The 19,488-nt window shown below is 33.7% G+C and overlaps 1 protein-coding gene across 5 annotated transcripts in view; it reads left to right on the forward strand.

The window, feature by feature from the left end:
- ITP (Ion transport peptide) overlaps positions 1-19,488 on the forward strand; it is a 53,990-nt gene that overhangs the window by 20,671 nt on the left and 13,831 nt on the right. Inside the window, exon 1 of one of the 5 annotated variants that reach the window (XM_076412107.1) lies at positions 19,001-19,134. The exons of the other annotated variants lie outside the window; for them this stretch is intronic. The gene's annotated coding sequence lies outside the window, so the exon portion shown is untranslated. Of the gene's footprint in view, positions 1-19,000; positions 19,135-19,488 lie in introns of those variants that run through there. 5 annotated transcript variants of the gene reach the window in all.

A 19,488-nucleotide genomic window follows, 5' to 3' on the forward strand; every position in this document is an offset into this window, starting at 1 on the left:
TCATACATAGACAAGCAAATACAACTGATTAATACAAATTTAACACTTTAAAGTCTAATTTTTACCAAAAAAAGTTTAGCTAGATTAGAATTATTCTGCGTAACGTGGGCTCCAAATCACAAACTTATTAGTAACCATGTTAGAGAAGGAATCGCGGAAGACATCTGATCTTACCGAAGTTGATTATTGGCATAACTAGGGTGATTTTTTCCTTGTCGATTTTACACTCTTAAAGATTAGGTGCAATTAGAGACAATCACAAACATAGAACATTACAACCGTAGTGTAACAGGATTTTAAACCGAGACTATCGTAACACTAGGAAGGCTGTTCTGTCGGTTTAACTACTGTGGTTATCAGGTCGGCATCTAAGGATTCTATTTTAAATAATATAAAATGCAGAACAATAAATATTTCTTTCGTCTTTAGGCATACGAAAAGAAATAATCGAGCGACGTTGTCGGTGCTACGGCATTTTTCTTTGAACCTAAAGAATTCTACCGGATTTATTCGCAATTAACTTCTTTTATGCACGAATTGCTTAACTGTAATATTCAAACGACCGTGACTGGTAATCAAACGCAAATTCCACGGATATGTTCTCGGCAAAGGCTCAACACTTGATCCCGTCGAAAATAGCTACTAAACTTTCACTAAATTCGATACTCGCCGAAAAAAAAAACGCGTTTAATTCAAAGGATTTCGCAAACTATTTTTAACCGCCGCTATCAATGAGGCTGTTTCTCTTTTATATAATTGCACTAAGTGCTTATTTATAGTTTTGGTGATGTATAGAAGTATTTCTATTTCGTTGAGATATTTGAGGTTAGGCCGTGATTATTTTTTGGTCTTACTTCCGAAATAGTTTGAAGGTTTTTAAAATCGATTATTTCGAATAAAAGGAAAGTGGTTTTTGATGTTCGATGAACGAACGGCGATGAGAAAAAGGAACGAATTCCCGAAGAGACCATCGGAGTTCAACTGCCATACTCTCGGTAGATCAGAATGAGTTATAATTGCTTTCAATTGAAGTATTAATAATAGAGTCAATAAACGCGTTAAGATCGTCGAGCAGAGAAAGTTGGACGTAGCCGTGACGTGCGAATGCAAAACAGGAATTTTAATTCGTCATAATCAGGTATATCCGATTTCTTAAACATGTTTTTGCATTCATTAAGGTCATGTCAGCTAGCGGATAACAAAAGGACTAAGTTATATAATTGTACTATCCTAATATAAAAAGCATCATATTATTAGAAATATTTGATGTGACTACCCACTACAATGTAACATAGTTGATATGGACAAGTTTTAAAAACTTGAGGTGACTGACTAAGGGTAGTTTCGATGATATCATACTTGTACATCTAATATTAATATTAGCATGAGAACTGTCACTGACACTGATACGGAAGAGATAACCAGAGTTAATAGGTGTTATGCGACGTCCTCTTTCCTAGCTCGGCGTTCCGTTTTCGTAATTGAAAAACAGTGAAGATACAAGTGTACTGAAACCTCTCGAGAAGATATATTTGGCCGTAATTTATTCTTGTTTAAATTGGAATCATTAAAGGATCTCCGTTTCATCTTCTGACACGTATATATGTCCAGATTCTATGGGGACCAGTCGGAAAGGTCTATAGATCTGAAAAATTCTTAGAAACGTCAAATATAATATATTTTTGTCATAAGTAAATTGCTGTTTTATATTTTTTTCGGTGTTGCACCGATTTCGGTTCTGGCTTGTTCGGTTGAAACGTTGTTGTTCTGTAACAGCGACTAGAATCAGTCAAGGCGAATGAGATACAATCACCTGACAATATAATAATAGGTTTCTAATTATCCATTGGGATTTTTTCTTCCATTTTCAAACGCGGATCTAAATTTAGCCGAGACAAAACAAGGACACCATTGCAAAAACGCATAAAACAACATGCGGGTCGAACGACTAAACAAGAATGGCCGTTAAAAAAAACAGGAAAAGCAACGATCATTTGATGTCGTTATTTTTTAAATTAATATATTATTACTAGCCGCTACTAACTTACAATTTGTCTCTAGAGTGACTTAAAACTTAAACTAAAACTTATCTAAGAGACCCATTGGCTAGTAACTGGAGGATTGGTTCTCTCGACTCTACGTCCTAATTCAGTGTTATCCAAGCAGCATTTTCTCATACATTTGTATAATTATGACGTATTTGTTCTTGTAGTATCTGGGTGCATCCACAATACTAGTATTTGTACAGTAGAAACTTAATATGTACGGATAATTTAGATTTTCTTCCAAATAATCAATAGATTTTTTGTGTTTTAATTAATCCGAGTTTTTTTCTTTCTTTTTTAATATAATCGTTTTAAAGAAGGTAGCGTTCTTACTGTACGGAATAATAGTGTCATTCTTATTTGTTGACCTACGAATAGTTTGCACTGATTTATTCTCGTTGAGTTCTCATCTCTCCAATTATCCAAGTCTAGGTCCACTTATTTATATTATTACTTGCAGTCGCAGCTTTCTGGTTGCTTCTTCTTCCAATAATAAGTTTCGTAGTCTCATCGGCAAATGTATAGTAGATATAGAACATAACTCAAAACACCTGCTTTTGATCATTTTATTGTTGAGTAAGCTTCTTGTTGCTTCGCTCTAAATATTATACTAATTGAGATGTAGGAGTTCAATCTACCGTTTCGGTAACATTTTATGGCCATTTATATGTATAAACGTGAGTCTTTAATTCCAGACTTTATTGAAGGCTTACACAATGCCCAAGAATCTAAACAAGTTCAGCTAGAGCAAAACGTTTTTATCAGATTGGCACAATAGCCAATCTGAAACCTGTGTGCAATTAATTTCAAGAGGCATATATGAATATAAAGGCAATAAACGATGGCGTAAAGAAATTAAATGATATGCTTCAATGTCATCGAAATAATTCCTCTACGGATTTTGTGGTTATTTTCTAGAAAACTAAAAAAATCTGTCTGTAAAAAAAGCGAATGTTGAATCAAAGTCAAAAAATCAAATCGTCCTCGAGCAGTAGCAAACCAAAATTACAGATCAAGACAACCATCTGAAAATGTGGAAGAATTTTTCACAGTATCTATTCTATTATCCCATGCATAGATTATATTATTTCACCACTAAAAAATCTCGTTTTTTTCAACAATCAGGAAATATGTTCGCTTGTGCAGTTTCACGCAGAAAATATGATAAAATGAGAACAAAACGGCATTTTTAGAGATTGTAGAAGATGTACAGAATCTTTACAGCGGTCTTATACATTACATAGTACTAGATAATGAAAACAAATAAAGCGAATAATGCGGTTTAAAATGGATTTGTTGTTGAATACGCTGATGTAATTACTCAAGCCACTCCTTTTTACCAACTAGTAATCAAAATAATCAAAACTGGTTTAACAACTGCAGCAATAATATGTAACACTTTACGACGTGTCAAGACATTGAATTACTCAGCGACAGGGGAAGCGAGACTAAGAGCTTGTTCATGCTCAATGTTCACAAATTAGAGTAACACAGATGCCTTCTGTTTTTATTCAAACACCATCTAAATATAAAAAAACGTATCTTTTTCTACGCAATTTCTTTACCGACAGAACATTTTGAAACGAACGAAAGAAGATTCTTCAAGACCCGAATACTTTCCATCCTTAGTATAATGTATACCGAAAATAAGATTTTAAATATTTGATGCGGATAGCCTGGTGAATTCAAGAGCACTACAAACAATTTTGTTTGTTGATACTAATTTGTTGCCATTTATATTTTCCATCAATATCTCACCCCTTAATGGATTAGTGGCGTTGTGTCTTACTGAGCCAAAGTCGTAAAATTAATGCCATACATGTGGAACCGTTTAGCAGCACTAATGGCGCATTTCGTCATCTCTATTACCCGATCATTAAGGTATCACCGGGTTATACGTTTTATAGACGTGCATAAAACAATTTGAATTAATAGGACAATAAAGCATATTCATATATGCGAATAAAAATAAGTGCATATCATTCCGCGATAAAAAAAACCCGATCTATGGGTAATTAAAATAATTTAAAAGTTTTTTAAATTTAAAGAGCACATGACATGCATATTACAACTCGTTGTTAATTATAATTACCCAATAATTTTTCCTTTATATTGTTCTCAAAGTCCAGATTTAGGATTTCAGGCTATACACTTGATTAGTATTTAATGGATATGCACTCCCGTTGGTGCAAGCCACACGGCACAGTTTTCACACACAAACACTATATTAGTTCTAAGGGTTTTCGGCTCTTCAACTTCCCAGTAAGTTCGCTGTTATTGAGCAGTTGTAGTATCTTCGTGGATGTCCTGATTTCTAATATATCATGGGGTATTAACAATGCTGCGAGAAACTTTGTTTTGATAAGTTTGAATTACATTGATATCAGATTTTTTGCTAGATCTCTTCCTCGATCCAAATGGCTTCAAAAGTTGTTTATATAATGACTATTTATTGTCGAGTTATAATGCTTATAGTCATCCAAGCAACCAATACAGTTTCTTTCATTTTAAGATGCTCTTTTCGCATATTGACTTACTTTTTTTGTATGTGATATCCATCAGATTTAGTTTAGAAGTATGTAATTCCAAGATGTGACAAAAACTAGATATAACCATTCATTAAAATGGAATATAATATAATAAAAATTGTTCGTAAAATTTGGTGGACGAATGCAAATTGAGACTTCTAGTAGTAGATCGTTGAATTCGAACAAATAGTGAATCAATAATCTCAATCAATATTCTCATGATAATGGAGTCTTTCCTCATGCCCCCTTGCAATTCTCTTTCTTGACTGACTGTGTCAGTCGGTTGTATTTGGGTGTGCCCACAATATTTCTCAGGACTTTTTTTATTTTATTATTAGTATTTTGTTTATGTTACTATTTGCATAACATCCCCATAATTGAACTCCATATGTCCATATAGGCTTCAGTAACAGTACTAATAATTGTGATTTTCTTTCAATTAGTCAATACATTTTCCTTTATTTCAGTTGCAGTTGTTTTCTTTTCTTCATTATTGTAGGTGAACTGCACATGCACATATTACTTTCATTAAATTTTATTTTTCAAGCTTGTGTCCTATTATTTATATTGTCACTTGCCTGTTGTAATTTTTGTGAGGCTTCTTCACTATTGTCTCCGACAGCTATTTGTGGTGTATCACAAGTGTAGGGTAGACCCAGATTGGACCCAGTACACTTCCATCTGGTATACCTGCTGTAGCTTCTTCTTTTATAGTAGAGTAAGCTTCTTCTTCTTTAACTCTAAACATTCTGGTTGTAATGTACGATTTTAATAGTTTGGTGTGTTGTTTTAGTAACATTTTCTGTAGTTTATGAACAAGGCCTTCATGCCAACCCCTATCGAAGGCTTGTGCTAAGAATATAACTGAGCATACTTTTTTACTTTTGTAGGCTTTTTCAGTAACATCTGTTATTCTGTGGACCTGGTCAATTGTTGAGTGTTTGTTAATAAACCCAAACTGGTGTGTTGGTATTTTCTTTCTATTTTTCTTTCTATGACTTGTAGGAATATATACTGATTTCATGCATATTTGTAAAATTGATTATTGTATTACACACATACCTATCGATATACATAAATTGTCTAATTATAACACAAAATTATCAATATAATGTATAAGACTCAGCAAGAAGTTACAAACCGTCCTGTACGACCAACAACTACGCCTATTTGGCAGATTCGGGGCGTTTTAGAGAGCATTTAAAATTACACGATTTTAGAGTCAATTCTTTTTCCAGAAATAACTTTTATTTCAGGCAAATAAGCACACAGGATTGTCATAGAATAGTTATTTTGCTCTAATGTAGTTATTTTGCATATAGTACGTTTTGACGCTGGTGACACTGGAGCTCGTTTGTAACAAGCTCGAAGTCCGTCGAAATACGAGTACCGCGATAAAAATCACACAGGTGGGCATCCCGCAAAGAACGAATACAAACAACAATGCGTAGGGTCGGTCGCACTATGCATTTCAATCACACCGACCGCATGCAAATCGAGTGTCCTAAGCCAGACACTGCGGGCAAAACAAAACAGCGACTCCGATGCAGCAAAACACACACGAAGGAAAAAAAACGACGACCTATATTTCGGGCGTCATCGTATAACCTCCAGACTGTGTCGTCTTTTTTTGTCTACTTTTACCGATTCGAGTTTGTTTTAAATGTCGTTCTTGTGTAGAGGACGCGATTATTTCTACCAAATATATTTTTTCGGAAAAGAGTAATTTGTTTGTGCATCTCGAAAATCTCTTCAGTAAATGATGGATTAATTTAACTGATATCCTCGCGACTCACACAATGAAAGACCTGACATATACCCAAGGATATCTTTTGGCTTTTGTCTTTATTGCTTATTTAGTTGTTGTGTTACCAGACTATGTTTTTGTTCTTTAGCTCTGTGCTTACGAGTGTTGATATTTATATTTTGCGCCTAATTTTTTTTATTACTCTTCGTGATTCCACAATCTGCCCTATTGGCAATAAGTATTTCTTCTGTTTATATTATATATACATGGCATGTAGAAAATCACTTCATTAAGCGATCTTCTGTATAAAATATTATCTTAATTAATTAGTCTTATTCTAAAGCCTACATATGTCCAGTAATCAGATCAGGTGGTGTTAAACGTTTTAGTCTATTGCGCCTAATAACGACAAGACAGTAATTGTTTAACAAAAATGGCTTTATTTTTTCGAAGTATTCTCCATGATCATCAACATGCTTTTGCATGCTCTTGAAGTAATCTTCACAACATTTTTTCCACTCTGATTGAGGTACCTCCAAAACATGGCTTTTAAATTCATCACGCAATTTATTCTTGATAAGCGGGAATAAAAACTCAGTCCCAGGGTTGTACGGAGGATGATGGGTCATTTGGATCTTTTTGACCAGTTAAATAAGCAATTGTTTCAGCCGATTTACGAGAGTTTCTATTGTCCTGAAGAATGCTCCTTTGTTGCCACTTCTTCTTTTGTATTACACGAGGCACCTCTGCTAAACAAGTAGCTGTGTATCACTCAAAATTTGGAACAGATGTATGCACGAATCTTCATTGTCGAATTTGTCTCGTCTTGAAAGACCCATCCAGAAGATTATTGTTTTGTTTAAGGCTCATGCGCATAGATCCAAGTTTCGTCACCTATATCGTAATTATATGTCTTGTCCATTTCTTCGTACCAATTGACGCGACCATATTTTTGAGCTTTTGAGAAACTTTGCGGGATGCAACGTGAAGAAATTTTTTACGGGCAAAATGTACATACAATATCTTTTCGATACTGATCATATGACGACAGATACGATGTGTTTGCATCATTTTCATTAATAATATCACTATCAATAATATGACATTATCGTTCACATAGATTTAGCAATGATTTATTTATATTTTAATCTAGAATTAACTTTATCTTTATATATTGTTATATTGCTAGGAATAATCGAATTAATTTTTGATGGATTTCATATTGCAAAACACATCAAGCGTAGACAGAGTTTTTGACTGTACCGATGTAGAATTAGAGTAGGGGAATTAAAATTCGTAATTATAACACAAAATTATTTGAAGAAATTCATAAAAAAAGGGTTGTATCCATAAAACCATCCAGTGCGGACTGATGTCATGCACCGATTTGGGGAGATCAATTTTTCTTTCAAATCTATTTTTTGCAGAAAAAGCTTTTATTCGGGGTAAGATAAATACGTAGAATTGGTATAAAGTAGTATAGCAGCATTTATAGCATATAGAATTGGTATAAAGAAGTATAGCCGATATCTAGAGGCTTCTATCTCTGTTGGCGATTTATAGGAGCCGTCTTTTCAGCACGGACGGTCAGCGATTCTTCGATAGCCGACCGCTTCAAAAAAATATGGCCCTGGAACCAGTTTACGGGAGAAATCGAACGAGTACGATTATAGCAGGCCCTATTGTGCGTCATAAGTTCAGCAACAGGTGTATGTATACACCTGGGCGACGAAGAAATCGCAAATTTTATTTAACCACGACCGACACGCTGGTCATTAGACCTGGCGAAACAACTAGATTACGAAACGACCGGTTCGCGTCCTTACAACGTTCGAGTCAGTCATCGGATATCGTTCGCAATCCCATCTTGTGCACCGATAGAGTTTCAAAATTGTTTTCGTATTCAAGTGTCGTCCGTAGATGGCTTTAGAAGAATAATACTAGAAATATGATTTTATATTTAAAAGCTTAATTTATAATATAATTTCACTTGTACAGACAACCATAGAGTAAGTGGTAGACTTCGAACTCAATATTGTGTGTTTAATTTAAAGTTTCATTTAACAACAGCTTGTAAATTAGAATTGTATTTATTTAAGTTTTTTAACATAATTGTTGAAAGATGTACATTTTTGACTCCACACGTGATTCATAAAAATCCCAATTATTTTGTAACTAGGTGAAAAATAGGCTTACTCTCTAAAAATCCCTATATGTCATTAAGGTGGTGCTCCTAGAACATTGATTTTATTTGAATTCAATTTATTTCGACAATAAAAAAATAAAATAACATCCATCTAGTGATATATAATATATATGTATATATATATATATATATATATATATATATATAAATATATATATATATATATATATATATATATATATATATAATTTAAGTTAAATAGAGCCGGTTCTTGAAAGTTAAGAGTTGAAAGAGTTGTTGAAACAATGTCTAATTTTTTTGCCTCTATAATTCCGGTTACACAACATTTCTTAGAACAAAGATATATTATACTAACTAATTTTATTTATAGTTTAAGTTTGATCTCATTGCTTTTATATTTGTTTACCGAAAATAACGTCTAGAAGATAAAAATGAAGGATATCAAATACTTCCGCGGGTTTTACCATAGCCATTCACGTAGATTATCTAAATAGATATTTTTTTTTTTGAAAATTTTGATTTCGTATCTTATTTAAACAATTGTAGCGGTCGCTAAAGTGAAGCCTGAAGCAGGGATAATTTGATAATTTCAAGTACTTGCGTAAAAATTTGTAATTATGAAGTGAAGTGTATGATTGAAGACTTCAAGCTTCCAGATATCAGACAAATCTCGTTCAGACAAGTGTTCGAAAGAGTTTAGAATGATACATATTTAAATAAATTATATATACATTTTTAAATACATTTGAAACTCTCCTTTTTACCAACGAAGGTTTATCTGGAATGGACCTATTGTTTAATGTGGGCTCCGAACCACGGTCCTCGGCATTACGCCTACCGACTGGCCATTGACTAACTTAGAGTAACCAAAACACATCCGGTCTTACCTAGCCTAGTTACTGGCGTGACTGGGATAATTATTATTTCTCTGATTTTCGACTGCTGCCTATAAAGACATTTACAATTAAAATCACAGACATAAAGTACATCCATGCCCTAGCAGGATTCGAACCCGCGACTGTCGCAAGGAGGACCGTCCTGTCGCCTTGACGTCACTGCGCCAACCAAGCCGCCACATATGCATATTACAAACTTTGTAATCTATAACAATAGTTTACGTTACTATCTCAATATTTCTCTAATATACTTATCGTTCAATTATACCATAGCAATGCCGACAATGGAAGAACGACAAATCGAAATCGTGCACAAAATAAGAACAACTTTTTGCCTGTAGGGCTTCGTCCTGTGCGAGAATCATTAAAATAATGATCAGCAACATGACCCAAAGCCCGAGACCAACCACCACTACGGTTGATCGGTGTGTGGCCCACCGATGGTTATCCGAAAGGGACCTCTTCTGTAAGAGCAAGGCCGCCTGGTTGATTATCAGGTGTGCTAAAAAGTTATCGACAGTCAGATGGATTCAGTTTGGTTGTTGTCTTATTTACCTGACGATGTTTATTCAATAATATCATAAGTCGGCACGAGAATGGTCGAAAATAAACTTGCAGAAAGAACCAAGTTCTTCTTGATTGTTGAAAGTTGGATAATATGAAACGTATTTGTTAATTTTATATAGATTAAAACGAATCCTCGGAATTTCTATATGGGCATAACCTCAGAACAACTTCACCATATTCAATAATTATTTTTTTATGTTCGTTATTGTCAGGATAAGGTTTGTACAACAGAAACGTTAAAAAAAGCTTACGAAAAAGTTTTTTTACGTTTAAATCTCATAATATGAAAAGAGTGACACGGAAGACGGTTGACGAAACTTTCACAGATTGCCGTGCTTTTTTTAATTGGCTTTTTAAACATAAACGAGTTCAACCTAGCCAGATTTATATTTGTTAAATTAAACAATACTATTAAATAAACAGTATAATTCAATGAAAGGTATGACTTTTTAAGTTTTCATTTCATTTCTTTTAACTTGCACTGTCTAAATACACAAATCGTTTGGAGTGATACTGAATTTTATACACTCAAAAAGAAAAAAGACTTTATAGAAATTCATATTCAGTTTGTATTATCGTTTCTTTTTAAACCCAAGAGCAAGCAAAACTTTGATCGCTTATTTCGTGTTGGCTGTTCTTTTCTGATTTTTCTAAGGTTTAGTATGTTTCACGATTTATCAGCGTGGTGTCTTATTTAATTATAAAATGCCACCGGGGTAACGCAGACCGAATTGGGGGGGCGAAGGGATTGTAAATTTGCCTTAATATTAGCGATTATTATGAAGGTTTGATCATAGAGAGAAAAAGCCTAATACCAACATACCAATTTGGGTTTATTAACAAGCATTCAACAATTGACCAGGTCCACAGAATAACAAATGTTATTGAAAAAGCCTACGAAAGTAAAAAAGTATGCTCAGCTATATTATTAGATGTAACACAGATACATACACAGATAGGTATGAAGGCCTTGTTCATAAACTACAGAAACATACTACCAAAACAACACATAGACATATTAAAATCATACATTACAACCAAACAATGTTTAGAGTCAAACAAAAAGAAGCTTACTCTACAATAAAAGAAGCTAAAGGAGGTGTAGCACATAGAAGTGTACTGGGTCCAATGCTTTATCTACCTACACTTTTGATATACCACAAATGGAGAATATTACGATGGTTACATTTGCTGATAATACTGTGATTATATCTGTCGAAGACAATAGTGAAGAAGCCTCACGAAAATTACAACAGGCAAGTGACAATATAAATAATTGGACACAAGCTTGGAAAATAAGAATTAATTAAAGTAAATCTGTACACCAATAATATTAAATAATACTATCATTCCATTTAGCAACAACGCTAAATATCTGGGAATGAATCTTGATGCTAAACTTCGCTGGAAGGAATATATAAAGAAGAAAAGAAAAGAACTGGAATTGAAATATAAGAAAATGTACTGGTTAAGTGGAAGAAAATCACAATTATCAGTACATAATAATTTGCTATTATATAAGTAAATACTGAAACCTATATGGATATACGGAGTTCAATATGGGAATGTTCTGCAAAAAGTAACAAAAATAAAATACAAATTTTTCAGAACAAAGTCCTGAGAGGTATTGTGGGCGCACCCAAATACTATAGGACTGATTACCTACATCGAGACCTTCAGATACCCAGAGTCAGTCAAGAAATTAAGAGAATTGCAAGGGGACATGAGGAAAGACTGCATTCTCATGAGAATACTGAAATATTGCAGCTTTTGGATATCACCAGAACAGGACACAGACTCAAAAGAATCAAACCATCTGATCTTGTCTAGTGCTGTGTAGCGAGGTGCATATAATAAAAAATACAGCAGTGACATGTATAAACATTATTTCACCAGAGACTGAGATAGGGCCGATGGGTCCTCCTAGTTATATATCTAGATATAAGTTATCATAAAGACAAATTGTAGGTTAGACGGAAACGACTAGTAACAATGTAATAATTAAATAATAAAAAATTATGAAGGTTTGGCGTTTAGATATTATCCAAAAGTCGATTGCGGCGGTGACAAATCAGTTGATTTTGGAATCATTTCCACTATTTGTCTATATTTCAGTACTTCGACACGAAATTACTACAACTGATCATACCAAGTGAACCTCTGAATTAATTGTTTTCTAGATAAAAACATCCATCTGGTTGTGGTATGTTCTTTTAATTTGTATATTTATCCAGTGTAAATTTAAAAGTTATAATTCGCCTTGACGACATGTGTTCATCAGTGTGGAAGATAGTGAGCAGAAAAATGGGCAATAAGTAAGTTGTGTGCTCGATAGTTGAAAAACCACCGCTGCTATTTGTTTCCTCTGCAAGAGGAAACACACAAAACATTGTAGATTTCAAAGCATTGCAATTTGATCCAAAATATTTATCATTTTATTTAATTGTACTGCAAAGGGAACTGGTATTTGATGGTAAACCCAAAGTCTTATCCATAGTAATAAACCATGTTGAGCATCCAACTGAATGTGTCTAAAGTATTGAACTTAAATTAAATTTAGAGTTTTTTTTTATAACATCTTTATTAGATACGCTTAGTACAATCTTAATTTACAATTAATTTATTACTACTTTTCCTATGTACTTGGATTAATTAACAAGCAAGACGAGTGCGATAAAATACATCACTATGTATTCCTCAATTATAAAATTATAATTATTTATTAATTATTAACTTATAGCTATAGTTTACACTAATATTACACACTAAATGTTCACACAAGTTCGTATGGTTTTGTTCGTTCCAATCTCCTGACATCCTGCGCGCTGTCCAGCAGTTGTATTGCTTCCACGTTAGTATGATTTAGTAATCTTCTTTCGTATTTTAAGGCGAAATCCTGCACAACTTCGCAAATTCATTTGATTTCCAGGTCATCGTGCAGTTCTTCATTGGTTACATAGCGATAGGCATTGGTAACCAATCGAAGAACCTTGTTTTGACAGCGCTGTATGACTAACTGATTTGAATTTTTAGTGCAACCCCATATTTGCACACCATAGGTCCAAATAGGCTTTATAATTGTATTATAGATCAACCTCTTTGATTTTAGATCAAGTTGAGAGTATCTTCCGACTAACCAGTATAGTTGTTTTATTTTGGTTCTAATATGTTTTGCTTTTTGTCTAACATGATGCTTCCAATAATTTAGAGAGTGATTATGAAATATTGGTTTGGTATAAAAAATAATTTAATAAAAATTCTTTCTACCGTTGAAAATATATGGTGTTCCATGGACTTATTGAACAGCCTAATTGGCTGTCACTTATTTCTTGATGATGATGATGTTGAATGATGATGATCTGGGGCCCAACCTGGTTACAACACAGATTTCGATAGAATTATATTTGTTAGTCATCGTCGATGTTAAGGCATAGAAAAACCAGGAACCGATTTCATGTTAATTATTGTTCCGATACTATCTCCTCAACATAATTACAATATTAAATTCGTTGTATAATTTTAATGTTGTTAGTCATCATTGCGGCACCGCTCAAGTTATTTCCAAAAACAAATCGAAAATATGCGATTAGAATTACTGATTATGTTTGAATGCTTCGCGTGTCTTCGTAGCCGTTTTCTTCGTAACCGAACAGTACTTTGACTAAGAGATGATGTATTTTTCGTAGTAAAATAAGTTTGTATAACTTAATAATGTTAACTTATGTTAATAGGTGGCGATATGTAAAACTTTCTTTGTAACATAGGATTTTACAATAAGAGGTCTTCTTGATAAAACATTATTCCGATTTCTTATGTAATGCATCACTTATGAAAGTCAATTACATTGCTTAAATAAATGTAGAATCATTTCAAGGTATAAAATTACCCAGATCATTTTGTTTCCGAGAAAATGTTCTTCTCTCAACGAAATAATTAGTTACGATTGATTTAGTTTTTCAGCATAGGCTTTTACAACAGTCAAATAGTTCAGAGGTCAATGTTGAGATAAAACGAATGGAATTGTTGGTGAAATATTACCAATATTACCAAAAGGCCTTTTTATAAGAATTCTTCATGGTTGTATTATACGTATTATGTTGGTTGTATATGCGTTGCCTTTCATTTGCGTGCTCAATACTATATTTTTTTAGATAAATATTGGATATCACTGAATTATTCAATACCAAGTGCTATATCTCTCAAAATCAAAACTCCATAGTAGAAAAGCTCCGCCAGATTCTTCCAAGTTGGTTGATTTTGGTTTTCAGTCAAAAACCTTGGAAACTACACTAAGTCAAACATAATAGTATTATTTCCAGTCCTAGGGCCTACCATTTCATAACGTCTTTCATAGCAAGTCCATCTAGACCATTCTTCGTCCTTATATTTAGTATGTTGTTGTTTATAAATCAGAAAATAAAGCTAATTGTGTTTACACATGTAATATGTTACAGCAATATTATTATGTCTAACATGTACTAATAATATTACTGAATTAAATATGCATATTACCATGTTTTAGCTTCACATTTAGAATATAAAACATAATAAACCACATAATTGTCACAAACGGACTTTTCTATGACGATTTATTTTGATTTCATGACATGCATAAGTCGATATAGGCGTGAAGAACATTTATTGGGCATTTATTATGGTCTGAAAATGATATAAGCAATTTCAAAAGGTACTACCTGATTTTAACCAGAAAGGAAGCAGTTTCTTTCATTAATTTACTCTTATTCCTATAACTCAAAACTAAATCAAGAGAGTTACAAGTAGGATAAATAGTACGTTAAAATTCACGTCCCTCCTGTCGGAAAGAGAATTATGTCACATCAATGATAACTTCTATCTCTCCATGTTCATATAAGAGGGCAATTGAAAAGTCCCCGAGCTGACACATAGATGGCGCTACTAGAATTAAATCCATATGCTTTTTAGTTAGCCCTAACCCTCAAAAGATGCGTATATAAATTTGACAGCTGTTGGATCATTAATTAGTGAATTATAGCTTTTGACGTACAATTTTTGCAAGTTGATAAATTATTGCTTTTTGAAGGGAAAAAATACAGTTGAAGCAAAAACTTGGCTTGATGCCGAGTTACCGGACACTTCCCCATGAAAATCAACCATCAAGGATTGATATGCTAAGTTTAGACGTGGTGAAATGCGCACCGAAGACGATGAGCGCAATGGACGCCCAAAAGAGTTTGTTACCGATGAAATTGAAAACTGAACGAAATAGCAGACACTTTAAAGATCTCAACTGAACGTGTACATCATATTATTCACGATTATTAGGGTATGAGAATGCTCTGTGCAAAGTGGGTGCCGCGCGAGCTCACTTTTGACCTTTGAGATAATCAAGCACAATAAACCCGAGTTTTTGCGCCGATATGTGACATTGGATGAAACATGGCTCCATCATTTCACTCGGAAGTCGTTGAGTCGAAGTCATCTGAGTGAACTGCACACGATGAACCCGCTCCCAAGTGTGGGAAAACGCAACAGTCGGCTGGCAAGGTTATGGCATCTGTATTTTGGGATGCGCATAGAATAATTTTCATTGACTACCTTGAAAAAGGAAGGACCATCAACAGCAACTACTACATAGCGTTATTGGACCGTTTAAAGCACGAATTCACCAAAAAACGGCCGCATTTGAAGAAAAAGAATGCTGCCTGGGAAGAAATTTTCGTCGAATGAAAAGGCGATCGCCGAAACTGAGGCCTATTTTGAAGCAAAGGACAAATCGTACTATAAAAATGGTATCGAAAAGTTAAAAGGTCGCTATAATCAGTGTATCACCCTTGAAGGGAATTATGTTGAATAAAAAGAACTAATTTTGCCAAAAAAAAATTGTTTTTTCTATGGTAGGCCGAGGACTTTTCAATTGACCTGCTTTGTTATATAAATTTCCGTCTTAAATAAAGCGAGTGTTTTAATCAAAGAACAGTTAACAGTGATTCTCATTTGCATACTCTCAAGAGGTCACAGGAAAAAAATATCGGCCGTTCATAATATGTTTTTGTTGTTAGAGAACTAATAATGTAATAGTTGGTAATAATTAGCCGGCATTACTCAAATAGCATTGCAAAAGCTCATAGTATGTGAAACCTTAATGAAACATTGAACTGTATTAGGATCTTAAATAATTATTTTCACACTTTTAGTAAATTTATAAGTTCGGGCATATGAAACTAAATACAAATTAACTGAGCAGCAAGGAAGTGTGCGGAATTTCTAAAAAAGAATAGCCTTTCACAAATAGACTTTTAAATATCAATACATTTGATCTACAACCAATTTATATGTTCCATCAATATCCTGATAGATATGATATTGGGTTTGAAAGTTTGGCACCCGCAGCCGGATAATCAATCGGTAAGGCTAGATAAGACATGTAGCTGTGACTCCGCGAATATGGATTAACGAAGCAGATAATTGGTCGCATCTTAAATAACAAATTTCGCGAATAATTGCTGTTGATTGTAGCATATCAAGTCGATCAGCTTCCGGATGTGTTTATCATCAGAATACTTTGAATTTTGTTGAGAATCTGTGAAGAGATTAGATATAAATGTATGGACTTGTGGGACGTCAGTTTCCCGGTGAAATTGGTAGTGATGAACGATGGGGCGTTCAGGATGCGCCTCAAGAACTAGTGTTGGAAGAACGGACTTGAATTAGTATCTTACATAACCAGCACTTGACTGGTGTGGAAAGCCTGCTGGATCTTCAGATGAACCAAATCGGAAGGGTTGGTCTCAAGCAAACTAAGCCTTCGGTTTTGAGCTTTCCTCCATCTTTCGGAAAGCGTACGAATTCCCCTTGAAAAAATTGACTATCTTTCCAAGGCATCTACGTTATCAATAAAACTGTAAATCTTTTTGAAACTTATCTTATCATTAATTTTTAAATTTTATGAATGTTTAGGATATGCAACATTAATTACAATTAGTTATGCTCACATGTTCTATTTCATATTTGTGTATGACACTGTTTTGATATAAATCGAAATTGTACTCGTGATTATTGGGCTTTTTGCTTTGTCTCTGACAAGAATCAAAACCAGTTATAAGCAGTATGTTACCAGAGCTGATCGAATGACGACCGAATGGAGAAATGGATGGAGTGATTCCCCGAATTATTAGTAATACGATATTATAAAGTAACGGGGTGTGCTTCATAGCATTGTAGGAGAAATCATCGAGTTCTTTTAAAAGTGTGTGATAATAAAATTGACGTATTTAAGTGTCTGCTTCTACTTCTTACCCCGTGCTCTAAAGCTTTTTATAACAATTCAATTATGTCGAGGTCTGACCATTGTGCAATCTAGGGAAGATGTTTGATGGGAAATATTCTGGTACGTTTCAATCCAAGAATGAACCTTTTTGATGGTGTGTATGAGTGAATTATTATTTTGGAATGTGGCAGTATTTGGCAGCAATAAGCTAACCATAGGAAGAACTCACTCGATATATTCATTCGTAGCAATTCAACCAGTGATGTGAATAAGAGAATCAGCTGAATACCTCGATATTTGCCGTCAAATCATAACGAAACCTGTCATATGATTGACTATAGGAAGCAGGCAGTCCGGATTGTAAGCTACTTTTGAGGTTCTCCATAAATAAGCCTAGACGTTCATAGGAAACAATGTAAACGATGATTTATTGAATCATACCACATTCCTTCCTAACGTGAGGCTTGACTCGATCAACCCCCAAAAAAAAAGCAATTCATCTAGATAAAGCTACTATTTAAACTTAAAAGTGTAATAACAACACATTGAAAACAGTACAATGGGAAATACTAAAAAAAAGTGGCTAAAGAAGGTGCAACAAAAGGAAGTGAATTGGGGTCAATTCTTTACCTACTCTACACATGTGACGTAACACAAATAGAAAATAACACCACGGCTACATTTGATCATATTGCGATTCTTGCTGTCTGAGACAATAGTGAAGAAGCCACACGAAAATTACAACAGGAAAGAGACAATATAAATAATTGGACTCAAAGCTAGAAAATAAAAATTTACGAAAATAAATCTATACATGTGCAGTTCAAGTATACTCAGATGGCAGAAGCAGCAGTAACAATACTGTAGTTCCATATAGGAACAACGCTAAGTATCTCGGAATGAATCTTGATGCAAAACTTGGGTGGAAGAGGCATGTAAAAAATAAAATGTATTGGTTAACAACCAGTACTATTGATTACTTATACCGAGACGTTCAGATACCGACTGTCACTCAGGAAATCAAGAAAATTGCTCTGATATGACATGAACTCCATTTTCATATTAATATCGAAGTATTGTAACTGTTGTTTAACACCAGAACCGAACACAGGCTCAAAATAATCAAACAATTAGATCTTGTGTAGTGTCATGCAGTGAGATGCATTTAATAGAAAAACATATATACACATAAACATTATTATACCAGAGATGGAGATAGGGTCCATGGATCCTCCTAGATATATATCTAGATTAAAGTTGTTGTAAAGACAAATTATAGGTTAGTCGAGGAATACTAAAAATATTTGGTTGAGATGATACCCATAATTTATAACTAGAGATAAGATATCCATGTATTATTTTACTTTCTAGGACTTTTTTACAAATATTTATATTTCTTTCTTTCTTCAGCGATAATTTTTAACGGAATAAAATAGATATAATCGTTCTCAATGTCACATGTGTGTTTACGTAGATCTATTAACATCTTTATTTATTCATAACAAAATATATTCATTCATTGAAATGACTTCTTAAAGAGGCATATAACGCGTTCAGATAACAATTATAAATAAATCTACGCATCGGAAATGTGTAGAGATAAAAAAATCGGAGCCAGATCATGTTTATACAATTTTATTTTAGTGGGTATTGCTAAATTTTAAGACAGAATCAATAATCTAAACATGGAGATGATTTAAAAATAGAAGCAATTAAAATCTAATTTGTACATAATAGTAAAGGTTATCAATGAATGAAAGGGGAGCCATACGAGTAGATAGTCGACGATCAGATCGGTTCTTGCACATTGGGCGGCAGTACCTCGGCATTATCAGTTTTGTTTTGACTGTGATCCGAACCACTCTTACGTTTATTTACGCGATACCGGCCGTGCGTATTTTACATCATCTTTTTAAAAGTTTCCCGGTTCAATAGGTGAGTAGTAACAGATACGTTGATAATAGTTGCTTATCTTTTATATTAAGATAGCGGTTTATCGATATAATCTTAAATGATGACGAAAAAATAATCCGTTGTGCATTATCGTGTTACCCAGTCGCGACTTTCAATCGATGTCATTCCAAATTCCATAAACACATTACTTGTAACAAACTATTTACTATTTAAATGTTGTATTTATTGTTTATAATATACTAATTTTGTTAAAAATGTCGACGTGTTTACGGTACTTATTTTAATAAATTACATTATTTCTGATTTTAATAATTAAATATACAAAGGTATTCAGTTAAAAGAAATTATCTACATTAACACATTAAGGGTTTATTT

This window comes from Rhynchophorus ferrugineus, unplaced genomic scaffold (assembly GCF_030347505.1).
Source record: "Rhynchophorus ferrugineus isolate W39M unplaced genomic scaffold, kcgeb_rfMv2 rfM8, whole genome shotgun sequence".
NCBI classification, from domain to species: Eukaryota; Metazoa; Arthropoda; class Insecta; order Coleoptera; family Curculionidae; genus Rhynchophorus; species Rhynchophorus ferrugineus.